Source organism: Somniosus microcephalus, unplaced genomic scaffold (assembly GCF_052327205.1).
Source record: "Somniosus microcephalus isolate GS21.2 unplaced genomic scaffold, FLI_Smic_1.0 scaffold2, whole genome shotgun sequence".
Lineage (NCBI taxonomy): Eukaryota > Metazoa > Chordata > Chondrichthyes > Squaliformes > Somniosidae > Somniosus > Somniosus microcephalus.
The window spans coordinates 371,804-391,981 of record NW_028225189.1 but is presented as its reverse complement, the minus strand read 5'-3'; the positions used below and the strand labels follow the sequence as shown (position 1 = coordinate 391,981).

Here is a 20,178-nt window from a genome sequence, read left to right as displayed (position 1 = left end):
CCTTATTTAAGTTTAAAATACTAGTCTTGGACCCACTCGTCTCTCCCTCAAACTGAATGTAAAATTCAATCATATTCTGATCGCTGCTACCTAGGGGCGCCTTCACTATGAAGTCATTAATTAATCCTATCTCGTTGCACAATACCAGGTCTAGTATAGCCTGCTCTCTGGTTGGCTCCAGAACGTGCTGTTATAAGAAACTATCCCAAAAACATTCTATGAACTCCTCATCTAGGCTCCCTTTGCCCATCTGATTTTTCCAGTCTATATGTAGATTAAAATCCCCCATGATTATAGCCATACCTTTCTGACAAGCTCCCATTATTTCTTCCTTTATACTCCATCCTACCGTGTGGTTACTGTCAGGGGGCCTGTACACCACTCCCACAAGTGACTTCTTGCCTTTATCATTTCTCATCTTAACACGTTGGTGCAGCAAGCAATTAGGAAAGCAAATGGTATGTTAGTCTTTATTACAAAAGGATTGGAGTATAAGAGTAAAGTCTTACCGCAATTATATAGGGCCTTGGTGAGACCACACCTGGAGTATTGTGTACAGTTTTGGTCTCCTTACCTAAGGAAGGATATACTTGCCTTAGAGGGAGTGCAACAAAGGTTCACCAGACTGATTCCTGGGATGGGGGGATTGACCTATGAGGAGAGATTGAGGAGACTGGGCCTATATTCCCAGGAATTTTGAAGAATGAGAGGTGATCTCATTGAAACATCTACAATTCTTACAGGGCTTGACAGGGTAGATGCTGGGAGACTGTTTCCCCTGGCTGGGGAGTCTAGAACCAGGGGTCACAGTCTCAGAATAAGGGGTCGGCCATTTAGGACTGAGATGAGGAGAAATTTCTTCACTCAGAGGGTGGTGAATCTTTGGAATTCTCTGCCCCAGAGGGCTGTGGAGGCTCAGTCATTGAGTATAATCAAGGCTGAGATCGATAGATTTTTGGACTCATGGGGAATCAAGGGATATGGGGATTGGGCGGGAAGGTGGAGATGAGGTAGAAGATCAGCCATGATCTTATTGAATGGCGGAGCAGGCTCGAAGGGCCGAATGGCCTGCTCCTGCTCCTATTTCTTATGTTCTTAAGAAAGCTGTTTGCTATAGCCTGCTGCACCACGACAAATACACAGAGGATTTCAGTTATGTGGAGAGACTGGAGAAGCTGGGATTGTTCTCCTTGGAGCAGAGAAGGTGCAGCGGAGATTTAATAGAGGTGTTCAAAACAGGAAGGGTTTTGATAGAGTAAATAGGAGCATGGGAACAGGAGGAGGCCATTCAGCCCCTCCAGCCTGTTCCGCCATTCAATGAGATCATGGCCGATCTGTGTCTTAACTCCACCCACCTGCCTTGGCTCCATCTCCCTTTGCTCCCTTGTCTAGCAAAAATCTATCGCTCTGGGATTTAAAATGATTAATTGAGCTGGCATCGACTGCTTCCTGTGGGAGAGGGTTCCACACTTCTACCACCCTTTGTGTGAAGAAGTGTTTCCCAACTTCTCTCCTGAATGGCCTGGCTCTGATTTTAAGGTGATGTCCCCTTGTCCTCGACTCCCCCACCGGCGGAAAAAGTTTCTCTCTATCTACTCTCCCAATTCCTTTCAAAATCCTAAAATCCTCAATCACTCCTTAACCTTCTAGATTCCAGGGAACACAAGCCTAGTTTATGTAATCTCTCCTCATAATCTAACCCTTGGAGCCCGGGTAACATTCTGGTGAATCTGTGCTGCACTCCTTCCAAGGTCAGTATATCCTTTCTGAGGTGCGGTGCCCAGAACTGTACACAGTGCTCCAGGGAGTTCCTGGGAGTTACTGTGCGTAGGTCCCTGAAGGTGGCGGGACATATTGAGAGAGTGGTTAACAAAGCATATGGGATCTTGGGCTTCATACATAGAGGAAATAACAACAGAAAATGCTGGAAATACTCAGCAGGCCAGGCAGCATCCGTGGAGAGAGAAACAATTAATGTTTCGGGTCTGGGACCCTTCATCAGAACTGGAAAAAGCTGGAGATGTAACAGATATTAAGCAGGTGCAGAGACGGGGGGTGGGAGGGGGTTTAGGAGGGGAGGAAGAAATAGAAACAACATCCTGTACTTTTGTAAGAGGCAGGAAAGATAAAATGTTGCAAATGGGAATGGCAAAAATCATACTGCATGAAAAATGAGGTCAGGGATAATTATCTGAAATTGTTGAACTCAATGTTGAGTCCGGCAGGCTGTAAAGTGCCCAATCGAAAGATGAGGTGCTGTTCCTCGAGCTTACATTGAGCTTCATTGCAGCAATGCAATAGCCCGAGGACAGAGAGATCAGAGTGGGAGTGAAGCGGTGAATTAAAGTGACAGGCGACCGGAAGCTCGGGGTCACCCGTACGGACTGAACGGAGGTGTTCCGCAAAGCGGTCACCCAATCTGAATTTGGTCTCGCCAATGTAGAGGAGACCACATCGTGAGCAGCGAATACAGTATATTAAATTGCAAGAAGTACACGTAAATCGCTGTTACACCTGGAAGGGGTGTTTGGGGCCCTGGACAGTGGGAAGGGAGGAGGTAAAAGGGCATGTGTTGCATCTCCTGCGCTTGCACGGGAAGGTGCCAGGTGAAGGAGGTGGTATTGAGTACAAAAGTAGAGAAGTTATGCTGAAACTTTATAAAGCGCTGGTTAGGCCACAACTGGAGTATTGTGTCCAGTTCTGGTCACCACACTTTAGGAAGGAGGTGAAGGCCCTTGAGAGGGTGCAGAGGTGATTTACCAGAATGGTTCCGGGGATGGAGGATCTTAGCTACAAGGAGAGGTTGGAGAAGCTGGATTTGTTTTCATTAGAGCAAAGGAGGCCGAGGTGTGATTTGATAAGAGGTGTACAAGATTATGACGGGTTTGGATAGGCTAGACGGGGAAAGGCTGTTCCCACTAGTTGATGGTACAAGGACTAGGGGACACAGATTTAAGATTTTGGGCAAGAGATACAGGGGGGATGTGAGGAAAAACTTTTTTACGCAGCGAGTGGTGATGACCTGGAACTCACTGCCGACGGAAGTGGTGGAAGCGGAGACACTCAATGTTTTCAAGGGGAGACTGGATAGGCACTTGAGGGAAATAAACTTGCAGGGCTACGGGGATAGAGCGGGGGAGTGGGACTGACTGGATTGTATACAGAGAGCCGGCACGGACTCGATGGGCCGAATGGCCTCCTTCTGTGCCGTTATGACTCTGTGACTCTCTGGGGTCTAACCAGGGCTTTGTATAGCTGTAGCTTATAAGGAGAAACTGTTTCCAGTGGCAGGAGGGTCGGTAACCAGAGGACACAGATATAAGGTCATTGACAAAAGAACCAGAGGCGAGGTGAGGAGAATTTTATTGACGCAGCGAGTTGTTGTGATCTGGAATGCGCTGCCTGAAAGGGCGGTGGAAGCAGAGTCAATAATAACGTTCACTGGGGAATTGGATAAATACTTGAAGGGGAAAAATTTTCAGGGCTATGGGGAAAGAGCAGGGGAGTGGGACTAAATGGAGAGCTCTTTCAAAGAGCCGGCACAGGCACGATGGGCTGAATGGCCTCCTTCTGTGCTGTATGATTCTAGGAGCCACTCCTAGAGTGGAGTGGTGCCCGCAGGGATCGCTTGGCAGGAAATTGGGAGGAGGTGGTTCACACGCAGACAGCACCTGATTTCGAGATGCTGTCCTTTTAAAATTGGTCCTCCACAGGCAAGGAGGGGCTCGGTCCCTTTAATGAAAATCACATTGAAAAGGAGAGTCCCTGTCCCTTTAAGAGCCCTCCACCCACCATTCCCACCTTTTTCTTAAAGTCTTTGAAATTAATAATAAAAGTTCATGCATAAAAAATGTGAGTGTGTGTCTGACTGTATTTTAGTGAGTATCTGTGTCTGTGTGTCTGTCTGACTGTATGTGTGTGTGTCTGTGTAGAATAGCATCACAGAATGATACAGCACAGAAGGAGGCCATTCGGCCCATCGTGCCTGTGCCGGCTCTTTGAAAGAGCGATCCAATTAATCCCACTCCCCCTGCTCTTTCCCCAAAGCCCTGTAAATGTTTTCCCTTCAAGTATTTATCTCAATCTCTTTTGAATTATAATATTGAATCTGCTTCCACCGCCCTTTCAGGCAGCGCATTCCAGATCACAACAACTTGGTGTAAAAATCTGTTTCCTCATGTCACCTCTGGTTCTTTTGCCAATCGCCTTAAATCTGGTTTCTGTCCCTTCAGCCATTGGAAATGGTTTCTCCTTATTTACTCTCTCAAAATCCATCCTGATTTTGAACAACTCTATCAAATCTCCTCTCAATCTTCTTTGCTTAAGGAGAACAAGCCCAGCTTCTCCCGTCTCTCCACGTTACTCAAGTTCCTCATCCCTGGTCCCATTCTCGTAAATTTCTTCTGCACCCTCTCTTAGGCCTTGACATCCTTCCTAAAGTGTGGTGCCCAGCGGAAGCCTAGCCAGTGTTTTATAAAGGCTTAGCATAACCTGCTTGCTTTTGTACTCTATTCCTCTATTAATAAAGTCAAGGATCCTGTTTGCTTTTTTAACAGCCTTCTCAACTTGTCCTGCCACCTTCTAAGATTTGTGTACAGACACCCCGAGGCCTCTCTGTTCCTGCACCCTCTTTAAAACTGGACCATTTAGTTTATATTGCCTCTCCTCATTCTTCCTACCAAAATGAATCACTTCACACTTCTCTACATTAAATATAATCTGCCATGTTTCTGCCCATTTCACCAGTCTGGCTACATCCTCCTGAAGTCTGTTACTATCCTCATTGTTTGCTACATTTCCGAGTATCGTGTCATCTGTAAATTTTGAAATTTTGCCCTGGATCCCCAAGTCCAGGTCATTGATATATATCAAAAAAAGCAGTGGTCCGAATCAATGTTCACGTTAAGTTGCGTGGCCACGCAGCGGTCTGGAGGTCCCGCGCAGCCGGCTCACCGCCCTATAAATGGAATAAACGCGCATGCGCGGAAATTTGAATGGGCCGTGCAGCCCGTTAAAGGGGCCACGCACCTCAAAAAAAGAGGGAACATTGAACCTAATACCGACCCCTGGGGAACATCACTGTTTACCTCCCTCCAGTCTGAAAAGAAACCGTTCACCACTACTCTCTGCTTTCTGTCCCTTGGCAGAAAATTGGGAGGGGGCGACAGCAAACAGCACCTGATTTCTCACCAAGCACTCAGGGGAGCAGGGGATTAGCCCCACTTTAAATGTCAGTCTCTTACATATACATTATAAAAAGGGAGACGCTGTCCCTTTAAAATCAATCATCCACGGGGACGCAGCCCCTTTAATGAAAATCTCATAGAGAGTGCCTGTCCCTTTAAGAGAAACATCCACCACTCCCATATTTCTCTTATAGTGTTTGAAATTAATAATTAAAAATGCTGAAAATTAATATTAAGAAAATTAATTCAGTGAGAAGAAATATTTTTACTCACAAGTATTTTCTCCAGAGGGTTTCTTGTTTCTGTTTCATCAATTTGAAAACGAACTGCTTTTTAAAAAACAAATACCTTATTAAAAACAAACTTAAGTCTGAGCTGTAAAATGTGAAAGGAAGATTAAAAATAAACTTTCCCAGGCTCACAGATCCTGACCAGGCCCCTTTTCAAAATGGCGGCGGGCCGATCCATCCAATGAGCCGGTTCCAGGTCCCGCCTCCTCCTTCGCCCCAATTGGTTGGAGGACCAAAGCCCCTCGGTTGGTCCTCCAGGCTCAGCCTCCCCTCGCTCATTGGTGGAGAGCTCAGTGTCAGTCAGTGCACGCCGGCGACGTCGCAGGGTGGGCAGTTGGAGGAGGCGGGAAATTAAATTAATTTAAATTAAATCTCCCGTCAGCCTCCTCTGTCCCAATCAGCCGGCGCAAGTCCCGCCCTCAGGCTCCCCGATTGGTTGGAGGACCTGCCGCTGGCTCGCTCCTCCAGCCTCGCCCCGCTCACTCCCTATTGGTCGGAAGCTCCCATCAATCAGGCCCTGGGCCCGGGTCACGTGTCCCTGGAGCGTGCTCCGCCAAACTGAAGAAGCTCCACTCGGGGCCCGGATCCGCAGACTCTCAGGTTTGGATTCCCCTTTATTCTCTCCCCGCCTCTGATCTCAATCGGATCTGGGGGAAAACTCACTTTCCCTCACTGATTGCGGCTCTTAACCAACACCGACTTTACAAAGAAAGCCTCGCGCGGCAGCCTGGAGCTCGGGCCCAGCGCGCAGGCGCAGGGGAGGATGATTGACAGGGGCCCAGGGTGTGTGCTGAGCATGCGCGGTGCGGGCCGGGCGCCTGTGGAGCAGGAGTGGGCGGGGCCATGGGATGCATGCGCGGGGTCAATCACAACTCAGCGCGGCGGCCGGAGCGCTTTCTGGAGCGCCGGGGCTTGTGGGGATTGCAGCTGCCATTACTGTTGATTCTTTCAATGAACTTATGCAGCAGCTGGGGCCTGAAAATCAGCTTCACTGCCCCCCTGGACTGGGAAAGGGGGACATGAGACAACATTCTCCCTCTTACCCCTTTTCTCAACTCCTTTTACCAGGTTTTAGAAGTGGAGCATTTACACACAGGAAGCTCAGAACAAACATCACGTCAAGATCTGACAGTGTCGCTCGATTCATCAGGACCTTAATCTCATCGGCCTTTGCACATGGAAGGGGAGAGCAGCGATCGCAGTGCGGACAAACCACACACGTGTTCCGTGTGTGGACTCGGATTCAGCCGATCGCCTGACCTGGCGAGACATATGCACCGTCACACCGGGGAGAAACCGGGTAAAGGTGGGGACGGCAGGAAGGGATTCAGTTCCCCGTCTACATCAGAAGTTCGTCCGCACAGTCACCCTGGGGTCAGTCCATTCACCTGCTCCGTGTGTGGGAAGGGATTCATTTGCACATCCCACCTGCTGAGACACCAACTTGCCCACACTGATGAGAGGCGGTTTCAACGTTCCAACTGTGGGAAGACATTTAAAAGCTCCACGAATCTGACAACACACCAGCGGTCTCACACTGGTGAGAGACCGTTCACCTGCTCTGTGTGTGGGAAGGGTTTCACTGTGTCATCCAAACTACAGACACACCAGTGAGTTCATACTGAGGAGAGGCCATTTCCCTGCTCCATGTGTGGAAAGGGATTCACTGATTCATCTACCCTGCTGACACACCAGCTTGTTCACACTGATGAGAGAGCATTTAAATGTTCTGTCTGTCAGAAGAGCTTTAAATGCTCCAGGGACCTGAAGCAACATCAGCTTGTTCACACTGATGAGAGAGCGTTTACATGTTCTGACTGTGGGAAGAGCTTTAAAAACTCCAATAACCTGCTGAGACACCAGCTTGTCCACACTGATGAGAGGCCGTTTCAATGTTCCAACTGTGGGAAGAGCTTTAAAAGCTCCGGGGATCTGAAGGAACACCAGCTTGTTCACACTGATGAGAGACCGTTCACATGTTCCGACTGTGGGAAGAGCTTTAAAAGCTCCGGGAGTCTGAAGGAACACCAGCTTGTTCACACTGATGAGAGACCGTTCACATGTTCCAACTGTGGGAAGAGCTTTAAAAGCTCCAAAGACCTGCTGAGACACCAGCGAGTTCACACCGATGAGAGACCCTTTAAATGTTCTGACTGTGGGAAGAGCTTTAAAAGCTCCGGGGTTCTGACCAGACACCAGCGAGTTCACACTGGGGAGAGGCAATTTCCCTGCTCCGTGTGTGGAAAGGGATTCACTGATTCATCTAACTTGCTGAGACACCAGCTTTTTCACACTGATGAGAGAGCATTTAAATGTTCTGTCTGTCAGAAGAGCTTTATATGCACCAGGGACCTAAAGCAACACCAGCTTGTTCACACCGATGAGAGAGCATTTACATGTCCTGACTGTGGGAAGAGCTTTAAATACTCCAATAAACTGCTGAGACACCAGCTTGTCCACACTGATGAGAGACCCTTTAAATGTTCTGACTGTGGGAAGAGCTTTAAAAGCTCTGGGGAACTGAAGCAACACCAGCGAGTTCACACTGATGAGAGACCCTTTAAATGTTCTGACTGTGGGAAGAGCTTTAAATACTCCAATCACCTGCTGGGACACCAGCTTGTCCACACCGATGAGAGACCCTTTAAATGTTCTGACTGTGGGAAGAGCTTTAAAAGATCCGTGTCTCTGACCACACACCAGCGAGTTCACACTGATGAGAGACCCTTTAAATGTTCTGACTGTGGGAAGAGCTTTAAAAGCTCTGGGGAACTGAAGCAACACCAGCGAGTTTACACTGATGAAAGACCCTTTACATGTTCTGACTGTGGGAAGAGCTTTAAACACTCCAATAACCTTCTGAGACACCAGCGAGTTCACACTGTTGTGTAGCGCAGGGCCCTGTAGACAGCTGGGGTGACATGAACGTGGAACGGATGAATGTTTTATAAATTCCTGTACTGCTGTTTAATCTTTCAAACTGTTGTGCTGATGATTCCCTTGATTTGACTGTTCATGTTATTTTTTTCCCTTATCACAGGCAATTGCCTATTAAAAGTCAACCATATGCCCCCTTTTTAAAGGGGCTCAATCAATAAAACCTGTAACATAACAAAAAAAAGTTTAAAGGGAATTTAACAAATTAAATTAAAATTCTATTTTTGGTGGTGATGATGCACGCCAGTCCCTCCGGTACCCACCGGTCGCGGAAGGCCTCGAGCGTGCCGGTGGACTGTTCATGTTATCACATAGAATAGGTCGACAAGTGAAGGCACAATGTCTGGGTGTGAATCTAATAATAACCTCACGGACTGTATATGTGTGATACCCAGGCGGGCTTGTGGTTATGGTCTGGTCACAGATGGACTAAATCCCCTTTACTCACCTCTACAACAGGTGATGGAGATTCACAATCTGCACAGGGTGGGGAAGGAACCTCGGAACAGGACGAGGCCATTCAGCCCCTCGAGCCTATTCCACCATTCAATCAGATCACGGCTAATCCGTATCTCACTCCATCTACCCACCTTGGTTCCGTAAGCCTCACCACCCATACCCAACAAATTCTATCATTCTCCATTTTGATATTTTCAGTTGACCCCCAGCCTCAACAGCTTTTACTGGGAGTGTGATCCAGATTTCCACTACCCTGTGTGTGAAGAAGTGCTTCTTGACATCACCCCTGAACGGTCGAGCTCTAATTTTAAGGTTCTGCCCCCTTGTTCCGGATTCCCCACAGCTCCACCAGAGGAAATAGTTTCTCTCTCGACCCTATCAAATCCTTTAGTCATCTTAAACACCACAATTAGATCACCCCTTAATCTCCTATACTCGAGGGAATACCAGCCTCGTCTGTGAACCTGTCCTCGTAATTTAACCCTGTCAGCTCCGGTATCATTCTGGTGAATCTGTGCTGCGTCCCTCCAAGGCCAGTATATCCTTCCTGAGGGGCGGGGCCCAGAACGGAACAGGAGGGCAACAGAAAATGCTGGAAATACTCAGCAGGCCAGGCAGCATCCGTGGAGAGAGAAACAGAGTTAACGTTTCAGGTCTGGGACCCTTCATCAGAACTGGAAAAAGCTGGAGATGTAACAGATATTAAGCAGGTGCAGAGACGGGGGGGGGGGGGTTAGGAGGGGAGGAAGGAGTAGAAAGAATATCCTGTACTTTTGTAAGAGGCAGGAAAGATAAAATGTTGCAAATGGGAATGGCAAAAATCATACTGCATGAAAAATGGGGGCAGGGATAATTATCTGAAATTGTTGAACGTGATGTTGAGTCCGGCAGGCTGTAATTATCCCTGCCCCAGTTTTTCATGCAGTATGATTTTTGCCATTCACATTTGCAACATTTTATCTTTCCTGCCTCTTACAAAAGTACAGGATGTTCTTTCAATTCCTTCAACCCCTCCTAAACCAGCCCCCCCCCACCGCGTCTCTGCACCTGCTTAATATCTGTTACATCTCCAGCTTTTTCCAGTTCTGATGAAGGGTCCCAGACCTGAAACGTTAACTCTGTTTCTCTCTCCACGTTTGCTGCCTGGCCTGCTGAGTATTTCCAGCATTTTCTGTCGTTATTTCAGATTTCCAGCATCCGCAGTATTTTGCTATTATAGACATGGCGGAAGCACTGGTATGGAAGGTGGCAGCGTCAGAACAGACACAGCGGAGATGGAGAAGCTGATTTTCAGGCCCCTGTTGCTGCACAGGTTGGTTGAAAGAATCAACAGTAATGGCGGCTGCAAACAAGCCCCCGCGCTCCAGAAAGCGTTCCGGCCGCCGTGCTGAGTTGTGGCTGACCCTGCGCATGCGCCCCATGGCCCCACCCTGTCCTGCTCCACAGGTGCCCGGCCTGCGCCGCGCATGCTCAGCACACACCCTGCGACCCTGTCAATCATCCTGCGCGCTGGGCCCCTGAGCTCCAGGCTGCCACACGGGGCTTTCTTTGTAAAGTCGGTGTTGGTGAAGAGCCGCAATCAGTGAGGGAAAGTGAGTTTCCCCCCAGATCCGATTGAGATCAGAGTTGGGGAGAGAATAAAGGGGAATCCAAACCTGAGAGTCCGCGGATCCGGGCCCCGAGCAGAGCTTCTTCAGTTTGGCGGAGCGCACTCCAGTGACACGTGACTCGTGCCCAGGGCCTGATTGATGGGAGCTTGCGACCAATAGGGAGCGAGTGGGGCGGGGCTGGAGGAGCGAGCCGGCGGCGGGTCCTCCAACCAATTGGGGAGCCTGAGGGGCGGGACTAGCGCCGGCTGATTGTCTCATCCGCAGGGCAGCGAGTTTCTCCAGTCCCTTGTTCAGGGCCCGGGGCCAGGGGAGGCTGTGGGCCTTTATTCCCCTCATTGGACACAAGGCTCTTTGGCTCACAACACACTGGCTCAGATTGCAATACAGACTTTTTAAATTCATGAATCAAAGGGACAGGGTCTCTCATTCTGTTGTGCGACAGTTCCTGGGACAGACTGTATCTCCCCCTCTCCTCCACACAGGGATTTGTGCTGGTTAAAGGGACAGCGATTCTCCTTGTTCTGCGAGTTTGTAATTAACCTTATCCCATATTACAGACTCCAGGAGTTTACCAATAACTCCTCGAGTCTTGGTTATGATCTTCCAGAATTCCCTAGATTCTAGAACATTCCCCGGGGATCGGAAGGTGTCAAATGTAACCCCACCATTCAAGAAAGGAGGGCGAGAGAAAACAAGGACCCCTGGGCCAGTTAGTCTGACATCAGTAGTACGTGCAAAAAAGATTCACAAGAATGACACCAGAACTGGGAGGATATACCGATCAGGAAAGGCTGAACAGGCTGGGGGATCATTTCTCTGGAAAAGAGAAGGCTGAGGGGTGACCAGATAGAGGTCATCAAGATTATGAAAGGGTTTGATAGGGTAGACATGGAGAAAATGTTTCTACTTGTCGGGGGAGACCAGAACTCGCTGTCATAGATATCAGATATAAGAGAGAGAAATAGCACCAGAGTAAAGAAAAGTTCAGAAATAGGAGGAATCAGACGGGGCAAAAGCAAGGCAGACTAAGATGTGTTTGGAGTGCATGTGTGTAAATGTACATAGTCTGGTAAATAAGGTTGGTGAGCTGCAGGCACAAGGTGCCACAGGGGACTCTGATATAGGGGCAATAACAGAGACCAGACTCAAAGAAGGGGAGGATTGGGATCTTAATATTCCTGGCTATAAGGTATTCAGGAAAGATAGGGAAGGAAAAAGAGAAGGGGTGGCAGTATTGATCAACTAAACTATTACAGCACTGGAGAGGGTGATGTCGTCGAGGGAGCAAAGATTGGTTTGAATTCAGGAACAATAGAGGAGCGATTACACTGCTGGGTGTTTACTACAGGCCACCAAATAGTGGGGAGGAGATAGAGGAGCGATTACACTGCTGGGTGTTTACTACAGGCCACCAAATAGTGGGAAGGAGATAGAGGAGCAGATTTGCAGGCAAATTACAGAAAGATGCAAGAATTACGGCGGCACGGTGGCATAGTGGTTAGCACTGTTGCCTCACAGCGCCAGAAACCCGGGTTCGAATCCGGCCTCGGGCGACTGTCTGTGTGGAGTTTGCACATTTTCCCCGTGTTTGCGTGGGTTTTCTCCGGGTGCTCCGGTTTCCTCCCACAGTCCAAAGATGTGCGGGTTAGGTTGATTGGCTATGATAAATTGACCCTTAGTGTTAGGGGGATTAAATACGTGGGGTTACAGGGATAGGGTGGGATATGTGTTGGTGTAGGGGTTACGGGGATCGGGTGGGATATGTGTCGGTGCAGGCTCGATGGGCCGAAATGGCCTCTATCTGCACTGTGGGGTTTCTGTGATTTCTGTGAATTACAGCGTAGTGATAATGGGGGACTTCAATTATGCTAATATAGATAGTAACAGTGTAAAAGGCAAATTGGGGAGGAATCCCTGAAATGTGTACAAGAGAACTTTCTGGATCAGTGTGTTTCCAGCCCAAGGAGGAAGGAAGCAGAGCTGGATCTAGTTCTGGGGAATGAAGTGGGGCGCGTGGAGCGTGTTTCAGTGGGAGAGTATTTGGGGGAACAGTGATCATAATATCATCAGGTTTAGAATAATTATAGATAAGGACAAGGAACAATCAAGCGTAAAAATATTTAACTGGAGGAGGGCTAACTGCAGTGAGAGGAAAAGGGATCTGGCCCAGGTGGATTGGAGTCAAAAATTGGGAGGCAAAACAGAAAATGACCAATGGGAGGCCTTCAAAGAGGAGCTGGTTCGGGTACAGAGCAGACACATTCCTATGAGGGGGAAAGGAAGGGCATCCAAAGCTAGAGCTCCCTGGGTGACTAAAGATAGAGGTTAAAGTGAGAGAGAAAGAGGAGGTTTATGACAAATGTAAGGTTGATAATACAGTGGGGAATCATGCTGAATATAGAAAGTACAGAGGAGATCTAAACAATGGAATAAGAGGGGCAAAGAGAGAGTATGAGAGCAGATTAGCAGCGAACATAAAAGGGAACCCAAAAGTCTTTTATAAACACTTAACTAGTAAAAGGGCAGTCAAAGGAAGGGAGGGGCTGATTGGGGACCTAAAGGGAGATTGTCTTGTGGAGGCAGAGGGCTGGGCTGAGGGACTAAATGAGAACTTTGCATCTGTCTTCACTGGAGAAGAGGATGCTGCCAATGTAGCAGTAAAGGAGGAGGCCGGAGCGATACTGGATAGGATACAAACAGATAAAGAGGAGGGACTTCAAAGATTGGCAGTCCTCAAAGTAGAAAAGTCGCCGGTCCGGATGGGATTTGTCCTCGGTTACTGGGGAAAGTAGGGGTGAAAATTGCGGAGGCTCCGGCCACAATCTTCCAATCCTCCTTGGACATGGGGGTGGTGCCAGAGGACTGGAGGATTGCAAATGTTACAGCCCTGTTTAAAATAGGGGAGAGGGATAAACCCGGCAACTACAGGCCAGTCAGCCTAACGTCGGTGGTGGGGAAACTTTTAGAGACATTAATCCAGGACAAAATTCATTGGCCCTTAGAAAACTACCATGGGATTAAAGGGATCAAGGGATATGGGGAGAGTTTGAATAAATGGATCTTTTTCCGAGTGGCAGGCAGTGACTAGTGGAGTACTGCAGGGATCGGTCCTAGGACCCCAGCTATTCACAATATATATTAATGATCTAGATGAGGGAACTAGATGTAATATCTCCAGGTTTGCAGACGACACAAAGCTGGGTGGGCGTGTGTGTTGTGAGGAGGATGCTAAGAAACTCCAGCATGATTTGGACAGGTTGGGTGATTGGGCAGATGCATGGCAGATGCAGTATAACGTGGATAAATGCAAGGTTATCCACTTTGGTGGCAAAAACAGGAAGGCAGATTATTATCTGAATGGCAATAGATTGGGAGAAGGGGAAGTGCAACGAGACCTGGGCGTCCTTGCGCACCAGTCACTGAAGGTAAGCATGCAGGTGCAGCAGGCGGTTAAGAAGGCAAATGGTATGTTGGCCTTCGTAGCGAGAGGGTTCAAGTACAGGAACAAGGATGTCTTGCTGCAGTTGTACAGGGCCTTGGTGAGACCACACCTTGAGTATTGTGTGCAGTTTTGGTCACCTTATCTGAGGAAGGATGTTCTTGCCATGGAGGGAGTGCAGCGAAGATTCACCAGACTGATACCTGGGATGGCAGGAATGACGTATGGTGAGAGATTGGGTCGATTGGACTTGTACTCACTGGAGTTCAGAAGAATGAGAGGGGATCTCATCGAAACTTATAAAATTCTAACAGGACTAGACAGACTAGATGCAGGAAGGACGTTCCTGATGGCCGGGGAGTCCAGAACCAGGGGTCACAGTCTAAGGATTAGGGGTAAGCCATTTAGGACGGCGATGAGGAATTTCTTCACCCAGAGAGTGGTGAACCTGTGGAATTCTCAACTACAGAAGGCAGTGGAGGCCAATTCATTAAATATATTCAAGAAGGAGTTAGATATATTTCTTAAGGCTAAAGTGATCAAGGGATATGGGGAGAAGGCAGGGACGGGGTACTGAATTTGGATGATCAGCCATGATCTCATTAAATGGCAGAGCAGGCTCGAGGGGCCGAATGACCTACTCCTGCTCCTATCTTCTATGTTTCTATATTTCTATTACTCTCACTATTACCTCAATGCTAATCAATCGGGGGGAAACTCTCCACTGACTGGAGTCAGACCGAGCACAAAGGAAGATGGTTGTGGTGGTTGGAGGTCAATCATCACAGCCCCAGGACATTGCTGCAGGAGTTCCTCAGGGCAGTGTCCTCGGCCCAACCCTCTTCAACTGCTTCATCAATGACCTTCCCTCCAACATAAGGTCAGAAGTAGGAATGTTCGCTGATGACTGCACAGTGTTCAGTGCCATTTGCAACTCCTCAGATAATGAAACCGTCCATGCCCGCATGCAACAAGACCTGGACAACATTCAGGCTTGGGCTGATAAGTGGCAGGTAACATTTGCACCACACAAGGGCCAGGCAATGACTATCTCCGACAAGCAAGCATCTAATCACCGCCCCTTGACATTCAACGGCATTCCCATCACCGAATCCCCCACCATCAACATCCTGGGGGTCACCATTGACCAGAAACTTAACTGGACCAGCCACATAAATACTGTGGTTACAAGAGCAGGTCACAGGCTAGGTATTCTGCAGTGAGTGTCTCACCTCCTGACTCCCCAAAGCCTTTCCACCATCTACAAGGCACAAGTCAGGAGTGTGATGGAATACTCTCCACTTGTCTGGATGAGTGCAGCTCCAACAACACTCAAGAAGCTCGACACCACCCAAGACAAAGCAGCCCGCTTGATTGGCATCCCATCCACCACCTTAAACATTCACTCCCTCCACCACTGGTGTACCGTGGCTGCAGTGTGTACCATCTACAAGATGTACAGCAGTAACTCGCCAAGGCTTCTTCGGCAGCACCTCCCAAACCGACAACCTCGTCTACCTGGAAGAACAAGGACAGCAGGTGCATGGGAACACCTGATAGAATACACAGATCCCTGAAGGCAGCAGGACAGGCAGAAAAGGTGGTTAAAAAGGCTTATGGGATACTTGCCTTCATCAGCCGAGGCATAGAATATAAGAGCAGGGAGGTTATGATGGAGCTGTACAAAACGTTAGTTAGGCCACAGCTGGAATACTGTGTGCAGTTCTGCTCGCCACACTGTAGGAAGGATGTGATTGCATTGGAGAGGGTGCAGAGGAGATTCACCAGGATGTTACCTGGGCTGGAGCGCTTCAGCTATGAAGAGAGACTGGACAGACTGGGGTTGTTTTCCTTAGAGCAGAGAAGGCTGAGGGGGAACCTGATTGAGGTGCACAAAATTTTGAGGGGCATAGATAGGGTAGATAGAAAGGAACTTTTCCCCTTAGTAGAGGGGTCAATAACCAGTAGTTTCAAGGTAAGGGGCAGGAGGTTTAGAGGGGATTTGAGGAAAAACTTTTTCCCCAGAGGGTGGTTGGAATCTGGAACTCACTGCCTGAAAGCATGGTAGAGGCAGGAACCCTCACAACATTCAAGAAGCATTTAGATGAGTACTTGAACCACCATAGCATACAAGACTACGGACCCAGTGCTGGAAAATGGGATTAGAATAGACAGGGCTTGATGGCCGGTGTAGACACGATGGGCTGAAGGGCCTCTTTCTGTGCTGTATAACTCTATGACTCTATGACCACCAACTCCAAGTCAAACACCATTCTGACTTGGAAGTATATTGCCATTCCTTCATCGTCACTGGGTCAAAGTCCTGGAACTCCCTCCCTAACAGCGCTGTGGGAGTACCTTCACCACACGGACAGCAGCGGTTCAAGAAGGTGGCTCACCACCACCTTCTCAAGGGCAATTAGGGATGGGCAATAAATGCTGGCCTTGCCAGCAACGCCCACATCCCATGAACGAATTTTAAAAAACGTCATCCCATAACACACGTACAAGGGCTCAGTAATGTTTAATTCATCAGAAAAAGACGAAGTACAACAACATACTGGTCAGCTTAACAGAATCTCATCATATTTATGAGGCCACAAACTTAAAATAGTCACTCATAAATCCAGTAATGAATTCAGGAGAAATGTCTTTACCCAGAGAATGGTGAGAATGGGGAACTCGCTACCACAGGGAGTAGTTGTGGGGAAGCCACACAAGGGAGAAAGGAATGGGAGGAGATGTTGATCGGGTTAATTGAAGTAGGGTGGGTGTGGGGCATAAACACCGGCATGGACCAGTTGGGCTGAATGGCCTGTTTCTGTGCTGTACATTCTATGTAACACCATGAACAGTCAATCGAAGGGAATCATCAGCACAACAGATTGAAAGATTAAACAGCAGTCCAAGAATTTATAAAACATTCATCCATTCCATGTTCATGTCACCCCAGCTGTCTCCAGGGCCCTGTGCTACAGATCAGTGTGAACTCGCTGGTGTCTCTTCAGCTCCCCGGAGCTTTTAAAGCTCTTAGCACAGTCAGAGCATTTAAATGGTCTCTCATCAGTGTGAACAAGCTGGTGTCTCAGCAAGGTAGATGAATCAGTGAATCCCTTCCCACACACGGAGCAGGTGAACGCCCTCTCACCAGTGTGAACGTGCTGGTGTTTCTTCAGATCCCCAGAGGTTTTAAAGCTCTTCCCACAGTCAGAGCATTTAATTGGTCTCGCATCGGTGTGAACCAATTGGTGTTGCTTCAGATCCCCAGAGGTTTTAAAGCTCTTCCCACAGTCAGAACATTTAAATAGTCTCTCATCAGTGTGATATTGCTGGTGTCTCAACAGGTTTGATGACTGAGTGAATCCCTTCCCACACACGGAGCAGGTGAACGGTCTCTCATCAGTGTGAACTTGCTGGTGTTTCAACAGGTTGGATGACTGAGTGAATCCCTTCCCACACACAGAGCAGGTGAACGGTCTCTCATCAGTGTGAACTTGCTGGTGTGTCAGCAGGTGGGATGACTGAGTGAATCCCTTCCCACACACGGAGCAGGTGAATGGCCTCTTCCCAGTGTGAACTGGCTGGTGTCTGTTCAGATTCCCGGAGCTTTTAAAGCTCTTCCCACAGACAGAACATGTAAATGGTCTCTGATCGGAGTGAACTCGCTGGTGTCGCTTCAGATCCCCAGAGGTTTTAAAGCTCTTCCCACAGGCAGAACATTTAAATAGTCTCTCATCAGTGTGAACTCGCTGGTGTGTCAGTAGGTGGGATGACCGAGTGAATCTCTTCCCACACATGGAGCAGGTGAACAGAATCTCTCCTGCTCTCTCCAGCTGGTGTCTCTTCAGATCCTGGGACCTTTTAAATCTCTTCCCACAGTCAGAACATTTAATGTGAACAAGCTGGTGTCTCAGGAGGGTGGCAGAATGAGAGAATCGCTTCAAAAACACAGAGCAGGTCAACGGTCTCTCATTGGTGTGGACAAGCTGATGTCTCAGCAGCACGGAGGGTGCAATTAATCCCTTCCCACACACGGAGCGGGTTAAAGGTCTCTCCCTCATGTGATATTGCTGGTGTATCATCGGAGCGGATGACTGAGTGAATCCCTTCTGGAACACGGGGCCGGTGAACGGGCTCTCCTCAGTGTGTAGCCACTGCTGTTGCTTCAGGTACTTGTAGATTTTGAAGCTCTTCCCACACTCAGAACATTTAAAAGGTCTCTCATCAGTGTGAACTCGCTGGTGTGTCAGCAGATTGGAGGAGCAATTGAATCAGGTCCTGATGAATCGAGCGACTCTGTCTGTTCTTGACGTGATGTTCGGTCTGAGCTTCCTGGCTGTAAATGCTCCACTTCTAAAACCCTGTAAAAGGAGTGTAGAAAGGGGTAAGAGGGAGAATGTTGCCTCCTGTCCCCCTTTCCCAGCCCAGGGGCAGTGAAGCTGATTTTCAGGCCCCAGCTGCTGCACAGGTTACATACGAACATACGAATTAGGAGCAGGAGTAGGCCACTCGGCCCCTCGAGCCTGCTCTGCCATTCAATAAGATCATGGCTGATCTGATTACTCCACATTCCCGCCTACCCCCGATAACCTTTCACCTCCTTGCTTATCAAGAATCTATCTACCTCTGCCTTAAAAATATTCAAAGACTCTGCTTCCACCGCCCTCTGAGGAAGAGTTCGAAATACTCACGACCGTGTGTGAGAAAAGATTTCTCCTCATCTCTGTCTTAAATGGGCGACCCCTTATTTTTAAACCGTGACCCCTAGTTCTAGATTCTCCCACAAGAGGAAACATCCTCTCCACATCCACCCTGTCCAGACCCCTCAGGATCTTGTGTGTTTCAATCAAGTCACCTCTTACTCTTCTAAACTCCAGCGGATACAAGCCTAGCCTGTCCAACCTTTCCTCATAAGACAACCCGCCCATTCCAGGTATTAGTCTAGTAAACCTTCTCTGAACTGCTTCCAACGCATTTACATCCTTCCTTAAATAAGGCAGCACGGTGGCATAGTGGTTAGCACTGTTGCCTCACAGCGCCAGAGACCCGGGTTCGAATCCGGCCTCGGGCGACTGTCTGTGTGGAGTTTGCACATTCTCCCCGTGTTTGCGTGGGTTTCCTCCGGGTGCTCCGGTTTCCTCCCACAGTCCAAAGATGTGCGGGTTAGGTTGATTGGCGATGATAAATTGACCCTTAGTGTTAGGGGGATTAAATACGTGGGGTTACAGGGATCGGGTGGGATATGTGTTGGTGTAGGGGTTATGGGGATAGGGTGGGATGTGTGTTGGTGTAGGGGTTACGGGGATCGGGTGGCATGTGTGTCGGTGCAGGCTCGATGGGCCGAAATGGCCTCTATCTGCACTGTGGGGTTTCTGTGATTTCTGTGATTCTGAGACCAATACTGTACACAGTACTCCAGATGTGGTCTCACCAATGCCCTGTATAACTGAAGTATAACCTCTCTACTTTTGTATTCAGTTTCCCTCGCAATAAACAATAACATTCTATTAGCTTTCCTGATTACTTGTTGTACCTGAATACTAACCTTTTGCGATTCATGCATTAGGACACCCAGATCCCTCTGCATCTCAGAGCTCTGCAATCTCTCACCATTTAGATAATATGCTTCTTTTTTATACTTCCTGCCAAAATGGACAACTTCACATTTTCCCACATTATACTCCATTTGCCAGATCTTTGCCCACTCACTTATTTATATCCCTTTGTAGCCTCATTATGTCCTCTTCACAATTTACTTTCCTACCTATCTTTGTGTCATCAGCTAATTTAGCAACCATGCCTTCGGTCCCTTCATCCAAGTCATTTATATAAATTGTAAAAAGTTGAGGTCCCAGCACTGATCCCTGTGGCACACCACTCGTTACATCTTGCCAACCAGAAAATGACCCATTTATGCCTACTCTCTGTTTCCTATTAGCTAGCCAATCTTCTATCCATACCAATATGTTACCCCCTACACCATGAGCTTTTATTTTCCGCAATAACCTTTGATGTGGCACCTTATCAAATGCCTTCTGGAAATCTAAGTACAGTACATCCACCAGTTCCCCTTTATCCACAGCACATGTTACTTCCTCAAAGAACTCCAATAAATTGGTTAAACATGATTTCCCTTTCACAAAACCATGTTGACTCTGCCTGATTACCTTGAACTTTTCCAAGTGCCCTGCTATAACGTTTTTAATAATAGCTTCTATCATCTTCCCTATGACAGATGTTAAGCTAACTGGCCTGTA

The 20,178-nt window shown here is 48.2% G+C and overlaps 1 protein-coding gene and 1 pseudogene across 1 annotated transcript in view; both read left to right on the top strand.

Annotated features, from left to right (window-relative positions):
• The window catches only part of LOC147084064 (uncharacterized), a 256,376-nt gene that overhangs the window by 107,067 nt on the left and 129,131 nt on the right, over positions 1 to 20,178 (top strand). The gene's annotated exons all lie outside the window — the stretch shown is intronic.
• LOC147084065 (uncharacterized) lies at positions 6,612 to 8,735 on the top strand (annotated as a pseudogene).